Source organism: Pinus tabuliformis, chromosome 7 (assembly GCF_031772625.1).
Source record: "Pinus tabuliformis cultivar Carrire ecotype Pingquan chromosome 7, CPIR1, whole genome shotgun sequence".
Taxonomy (NCBI): domain Eukaryota; kingdom Viridiplantae; phylum Streptophyta; class Pinopsida; order Pinales; family Pinaceae; genus Pinus; species Pinus tabuliformis.
The window spans coordinates 1,409,871,997-1,409,879,847 of record NC_142293.1 but is presented as its reverse complement, the minus strand read 5'-3'; the positions used below and the strand labels follow the sequence as shown (position 1 = coordinate 1,409,879,847).

Here is a 7,851-nt window from a genome sequence, read left to right as displayed (position 1 = left end):
CTATTGTCATAGTTTCAAGTCATGAAATTCCTTTTCTTCATTTTCATAAAACTACTCAGTCAAATATCTATCCTTGAAATGCTTCTGAAATTGTTCCCAGGTGACCTCCTGCTCATTCATTTCCTTGACTGTTTTGATTTCTTCCCACCACCAGGTGGCCTTGCCTTACCACTAATAAATAGATAATCTTGCCCTCAAATTTTCATCATATTCATATATTTGAATCGGCAATTCCTATTTCCACACCCTCCAAGACGAATATGGAATCGGCAGTTCCTATTTCCACCTCCATAGCAAAGTTAATGCTATGTCCTTACACCCTTTGACAGCGGCAGACAGCCTCCTTGACGTCATGGCGCCCTTACATGCTTGACCATGGATCATGGCAGTTACATGCAGGCATCCCTCTCCGGTGATTACAGGTCACACAGATCCAGCGACTCTGTCGTCTGCCGTGCTCCTGCCCATCGACCCTGCTCGCCTCCACTTTGGCCTCCACTCTGGCGTATTAATGAGGCACATTTACGAACCTTACCAACCATCCTCGATAATTTATTATCTGCTCAAATCCCGAAAATTCAAACTCCCGACAATTCAACCATTGAACTTCAACGAACAGAGGAGAGGTTACAACCATTGAACTCCGGCGAACAGGGGAGAGGTTACAACCATTGAACTCCGGCGAACAGAAGAGAGGTTACAGAAGGTGATTCAGTGCATGCAGCGCTTCGAGGACGGAAGATTTCAAATTCTCTTTCGACCTCTGTCTTGCGCGTATACAGGTATTATCGTATACCCCTCCATACCTTTCTTTTTCAGTATGGTCTAGCAGTGGCAGTAGCAACCGAGCCGGCCCGAAATTCCTCACACATAACTATGGTAGAGCTGTTGATGCAGGGCTAGCCTCCAAACCCCAGAATCTTCGGTAATTTCTGCGCATATAGCCCAATTGAAATTCCAAGACAGGGCAATTTCATATATTTCCCAAATGCTTCATTAAATTTTACTTCTGCAATTTTAATTCCTATCAGATGATTCTCAGTGTCTGCATTTCTGTAATTATATTGCAATTTCCATTTTTCTATACAGTCTTAAATGCCAGCGTTCAATCTTTAACTTGTTCATACAGCCTTTCTAGTGCCAAGACAGTGTGTTTAGATACAAAAAGAGTCGTTAATCAGAGTCGATTTCAATCAGAACTCAACCTACAAATTCATTTTACTACCCACAATTTCTTCAGCGCTAATAAAACTCAAATCACTCTGCATTTTCATTATAAAATGACACGGGAATCAACCCACAACTTTACCATAACACTGGCTGCATTTTAACTTGATTTATTTACTGTAATTAAGACTGGAATCGATCTCCATCGATTTGGATTCATAGCACAAACTCAATAGGTGAAACAATCCTAGCAATTAAGCATTCTACAATTCAACGCAATCAGCGTCAATCCAGCACATAAAATCTCCATTTAATCAGCGCACAACACATAAAATTCAGAATGGTAGTCGATTCAATTGGACCTGACTAATTCATACCTGTGAACTTATAACGCAGATCCCAAAACTCATTATTTATCTGAAACGTTGTTTTATATTCCCAAACCCAACTCGTCATTTACCCGGATTGGAAACGTTGTCTGTAATGTGAACTATGAATCGATTTTGTTCCTTTTTCAACAATTTATACTTACGCCTTCACTGCGCCTTCACTGTAGTTCCCCACAAGCATAACAATGTCAATTCTGAACTTTAACCTCTGCATCAGCACAACTTGTCAACTTGTTATTCGATAATTACTTGGTATGAGTGGTATTTGGTATTAAGCCTACATTATTGCATGTAGTTAAAGCTTTTCAAAGGCAGGGAGATACAATTGAGATCTTATTGAAATTGTTTGTTGTTAATAGTCTTTGGAAACATGCTTTATCTAGTTATGGTTGGCACTATAAGGTAGAGTTTATGCGAGAACATGACGAAAGATTAAGCTTCAAAACTAGGGGTTTGGACTCTACAGTCTGAAAGAATTAAATAAGACGCCAAACTTCTGACCAGATCATTGCCCTAGAAATTGATAACGCTGGTACAATCTATAAAAACTGGGAATTTTTGCAAGCATGTTAAGATGTGAAGCAATTGCATACTTCATATTCACTGGTATTTCTGACGACAAGCTTCAATTTTTTGGACGTGAAGTCAGGTTGGATTGTAGGACTCATTTATTTCAAATGATTGGATCAATTAAACGTTGTCCATATTATTGGGTCTTTAACATTGCGGGCAGCTTCAGTGCACCTATGCTTTGGGTTGTCTCTGGCTTCTTGTTGGCAGTTGCAATGGTTATGTTTTGTTATATGTATTGGCAGTTTCCTTGTCCTACCTTGTTTGTGTTCTGTTTTTGTCTTAGGCTTGCTGAATTTCCAGTAATTTCAATACTTCAAATTCAAAATTATAAAATTACATTGAAGACCATGAGATTTATATCATAATCCTGTAAATCATAAAAGTAAGTACACTGAAGGCCTTGAGATTTAAATCAGTTTGTAGAATCACTTTGTAGCGTGGTATTATTGAACGAAGCTTTTTTCCATATCATGAGCTTATGTCTATTGTATATTAAGGTATCCAGCAGGTATATTGGATGTGGGGAATTCCATTTAACACAAGGATAGCAGTGAATTAGAGAGGGAAACATTTTCTTCTAAAAAATATTTATTGGACTATAAAGAAGGTTTATTAATGAGGGGTTGGCTTTGTTGGGAACCATGTAGTTATACCAAAACCTAATAGCATATATAGGGATAAGCCGGATGAGATTCTTTCCATGGCAGGGTAACCCAATTAGGCAATCTTCATAACCAGGTCTAAAAAGGCTGCAATCAACTCCTCTTTGCTTCAATTTACCCCAATCAATTTTCCAAATGAACCTTTCATCTAGCAGATTGTGAATAGCATAACTGAGGAAACACCAAATATCCCCTAAATTGCTTGTACTAGTCTTCTTGTAACTTTTGCACATACATCTTACAGGGTTAGGTAGACAAAAATTAAAGTTTCCTCACCAAAACTTTTTGTCCCATACATGCTACAGGGCATGGGGAGAAAAAATAAAAGTTGTATATTATATTTCACTAACATGTATTTATGTGTGCACCAACCACCGTATATTTAGCTTATATCTATTCACTATGTTAACTGGAAAAATATATATTTATGTGTTGACATTATTTAACTCTTTTCATTATTTATGTGTTGAGTTTTTATCATCTACAGAAAAAGTTGAGTTGCAACAAATAGATATGTTTTCTGTCCAGTAACATATTATATATAACTTTTTAAATATATCAAGGATTTAAGAACATTTTATTCTATTCTAGTTTTCAAAATTTTAGTGTTTAAAATGGATTTTAGTGTTTATTCTATTATTATGTTGTTCTTTTTAGATTATGGTATATGGAGAGCATTAGTGTCTTTACTCTCCTCGTTATGTTTGGGGGAAAAAATATGTCCTGTAAACAAATGGCATACTATTTTGCCTTTGTTGAAGAGTCCATAGAGCCCTCCCCCATGGATTGTGCGGGTTACGAGCAGTATGTGCATCTCCCCAAGCTCAGTGCCATGTGGAAATTAAAGGAATGGCCTGGTTGGTCTAGGGAGGGGTTGGTAAAGGCTGCCTTACAGTCATTGGAGATTACTTTTCGGTTTGTTTCGTCTGTCCTCTGTGACACAAGGACTTACATTGACAAAGAGGAATGGAAGAGAAGGCTTGAATCCTTAATTAGTTCCCAGATTGAGTTGATTTCAATGATTTGTGAAAATGACAAGCAGGTTCCCACTCTTCAGTTGTCAGTAAGTAGTGGTGTTCTCTCATGGAAAGTTTTCCATGAGGTATGGCAGAGACCTGGTGCTTTACCTGTGGTTAGCAGAACAAGTGAAGAGAGCTTACTTCCTCATTTGGGTACATGGAAAAGCACTGAAGCTATGGTTTCTAGAATATGGCTTGCCATTGAAGGCCATATGCAGAGGACTCCCTTCACTTTAGTTCTGGGGGAACCAAATATGTCAGGTAAGCCTCTTCTTGAATATGATAGAATCTGCAAGCCAAGATATTTTCACTCTTTAAAACAATATAAACAGTTCCATAATCCAAAAGATGCCAAACTTTGCAACGTCCTCCAGATCTCTGAGGCCTGGGTATTTGTAGGCCAAGAATTGTTGCACAGAGTATACGAAAGAATAGACTCTGGGGATTTCGTAGGAGCATCCACAAACTGTTGGATGGTTGAAAGGATATGGAACATGCTCACAGAAATTGTGAATTTTCTTCTAGTGATGGACCTAGATGATTTCCTTTGCCTTAAACACCAGTTGGCAATTAGTAGCACTAGTATGCTTGCAGGTGCATATTGCCTTCGGTCTGCCCCCCTTAGAGACCTTACAAATGAAGGCAAGGAACTAAGGCATCTGGTGCCCAAAGTCATGGGTGGTGAGTCTGATCCAATGGGTGGACCAAGGCTCGAGGAGGCATTTATGCATTTGTTTCATTCACATGGACTTCGCTCACATAACACTTCAGGTGCTTATCATGTTGCAACAATACATGTTCTGTTGGCCTTCCAGGCAATAGAAGCCGCGGTGAAAAGGTTTTTCTTCTCATATCAGCCGCTGGTAGTAACAGCCATGGGTAGCATTGAAATGAAGGTTCCATCATATCTAGGTGCTTGTGATGCCCTGCGTCAGATATATTTTGAACCACCTTATTTCCCTAGTGTGGATGGTGCAAAGACATTTTTGGGTTACTATTGGCACTAGAAGTCTACAACTATGGTGGATGGTATACTGGAAGATCTACTGACAAATCAAGTGAAGTTTACAAGACAAACAACAATGCCTTCAGTTTTTCAAAGTATTACCCCAAATTCATACATACACTTCTTACATTAACAGTTTTGAGTACTATACATAGAATTATATTGGATATAGGATTAGACTCATTTTTGTTCATCCCCATCAGTAGGACCAATCAATAGAACAGTGTTAGAAATTTGAACAGTTTTTTTTTTTTCCCTCTCCAACATGGATAGGATACTAAGGATTCATAGTATGCAATTCCTCCTTCGTTAAATACTGTAAAAGATTGTCCAAAATTAAAAAGGTAATTATGAAAATTATTAAATTTTACGAGTTGTTTCTTTTTTTAATTTTTTAATTATTTACCTAAATTCTATGTGAGTTTAATGATATTTATATAATTCATTATAAATTTTAACATGAAATGTAGTTTAATGTTGTTATTTTTTTTTTTTTAAGATTTTTTAATTCAGTGTGTGAAACTGAGATAATTATAATTTTAAATTGTTAAGTTTATTTAATGGAATGCATCATAATTTTTTTGATGCATTATTTTTTTTTTATATTTAATCAGATTTTTTGTTTTTTAAGATTTTTTAGTTCAGTGTGTGAAATTGAGATAATTATAATTTTAGATTATTGAATTTATTTAATATAATATATCATAAAAAATTTAATGTATTAAATCTATATCATATTTAAATATATAATTTAAATGATGGAACATTACAATTTCATTACGGGTCCCACTAAATAATTATCTATTTAAACTAGGCCTCAAAAAATATAATTCTTTTATTTGAATATTTTATGCTTCAAAATTAATATGAGTGAACCAACTATCCAAGGGTCTTATTGGATCTTGTTCTGATTTATTGATTTAACAATATATAAGATATATCATTATACTATTGATGAGTCATCTTATACGGTGGCTTTATCCAATTTTCTCTTATTGACGAAGATAGTTATCTTATATATATATATATATATATATATCATTTTTTTGGATACATTGACATCATACCGTTACGCTTTTTTCCTTTTTGTCCTACATTTGACATTTCTGTGTTACGTGTTTGTGTCATAACAAATTTGAGTGAGTAGTAAGGGGTGAATGAGACTATTCTAAAGGTTGTCTCTTGCTCATCATCTCTGCAACGCTTTTCATGGTGGGTTTCTACTTTGACAATGATTTTCTTCCTTTGCGGATTGTTCTTCAGAAACCATTTTGATGCTTCTTTTCTATAAAGTGGACATACTTTGTAAGTCAAAACACCAAAACCATAATGAAATTTGTTCCTTCATACTTTGGTATAATTGTAATAAAATCCATTATGGCCTCTTCCCAACACTCACTTGGTATGGACAATGGTTCTAGTAGACTTGGTCTCTTGATTATTCCTCTTTTGTATTCAAGCTACATTCCTACCATAAATATCCACTCATTTCCAAAGTTTTGAGAAAAAATATTACATAATACATTTTGGATTGACTAATAACATATAATTAGTATAATTTTTTATCTCTACATTTATTTTACAAAGTACTCTGATACTTGTTTATACTCTACTTTAATTTTCTTGCACATGGGCTTGTGTTATTGCTTAGGATGTCATTTAATTTAACTGAATTTATGGTAAAGGTATACATTTTGCCTTTAGTTCTTCAATACTAATTTTTTTTAGTGAGATTGTAAATTTTAGTCAAATTATTTCTAGTATAGTATCATTTATAAAATACATTGTTCTTTAATCATATAAGTTTAAATTTAGAACATTGATAACGCATATTGCTTATAATCATTGTCACTCTTAATATCTATAATTTGGCTTAACACTGATCATTTTCTTGCAGATTGACACACGGTTCCCTCGCTTGTGCAGAGTCTAACCCCACAGTTTACAAAGAACAAAACCAATCATTGTAATTTTTCTTTCGTGGGTGACTGGTAACCTTTAGTGAATTGCCTTCACCTCTGCAATTTTTTTCCATATAGTTCAGATTGTTTTAATAATCAGTATTAGAAGGGAAAATACTTAGCCTTTACTTTAAAAGTTTTACGTTTCACACATAGCTTAATTAAGGGGAAAAGTAAGTGGCCATAATCCACACATTTTTTCAATTTATTTTACGATTTTACCCAAGTCACATAGCTTAATTAGCAAAGGAGTAAGTGGCCCATAATTCACTCATATTTTTTACTAACCAAAGCATCTTTACTTCATTAGCATTGGGACTAGGAACTGGTGTTATTAAAGAAAGGGAGTAGCCCCTGCTTCCCTTGCGTCTTTTAGACGATCCTGGGCTTGCATCTGAAATCTTTCTCAAAGCACTCAGTTTTTCATCTCCCTTTTTAGGCTCACATAGTGTAATAGGAAGGAAGTAAGTGGCCCATCAACCACACATTATTTTATTTGCAGGTAAGGAACAAACATAATTTAGTGTAAGTAGACGAATTTGAAAAGGATCATCGAATATCCACATGACTACAAATTTTGTATGTTCACTCTATCACTTACACACACATTTCACTACACACACTAAGCTACTATAAACCTTGAACTAAGGGAATCAAGTGTAAAAACCTTTTGTACTTAGTTTATTTAAGCTTAATTTTTCACACCATAAGTGAAGGAAGACACGTAAAAGCAATCATAACTTGAACGAACTAAATTTCCCCACATGGGCCACAAAATAATTTATAGTTTAGGTTAGGACTGTTGGGGGTAGGCATCCAATAAGCCGCCATGGTCATGTTACATTTTGAAACATAGAAGTTGTCTTTTAGGGTGCTTCAAATCCTTCAATCAGTCCACGGAAAAGATAACCCAGGCAGCACAGAGACCCGATTCAGAGGGGGTTCGGCTTAGGCTCAGTGCGTGTGGTCCTATATGGGGCTACCCAACCTGTATAGTGCTCGGTACTGATAACCAATTACCAAGAAGCTAAAGACTCGACTGCCTCCGTGAGACGAAGGTATCCTATTGGCCAA

The 7,851-nt window shown here is 35.7% G+C and overlaps 1 pseudogene; it reads left to right on the top strand.

The window, feature by feature from the left end:
* The first annotated feature begins 382 nt into the window (after positions 1-382).
* Positions 383-4,817, top strand: LOC149252937 (nematode resistance protein-like HSPRO2 pseudogene; annotated as a pseudogene).
* The last annotated feature ends 3,034 nt before the right edge of the window (positions 4,818-7,851 follow it).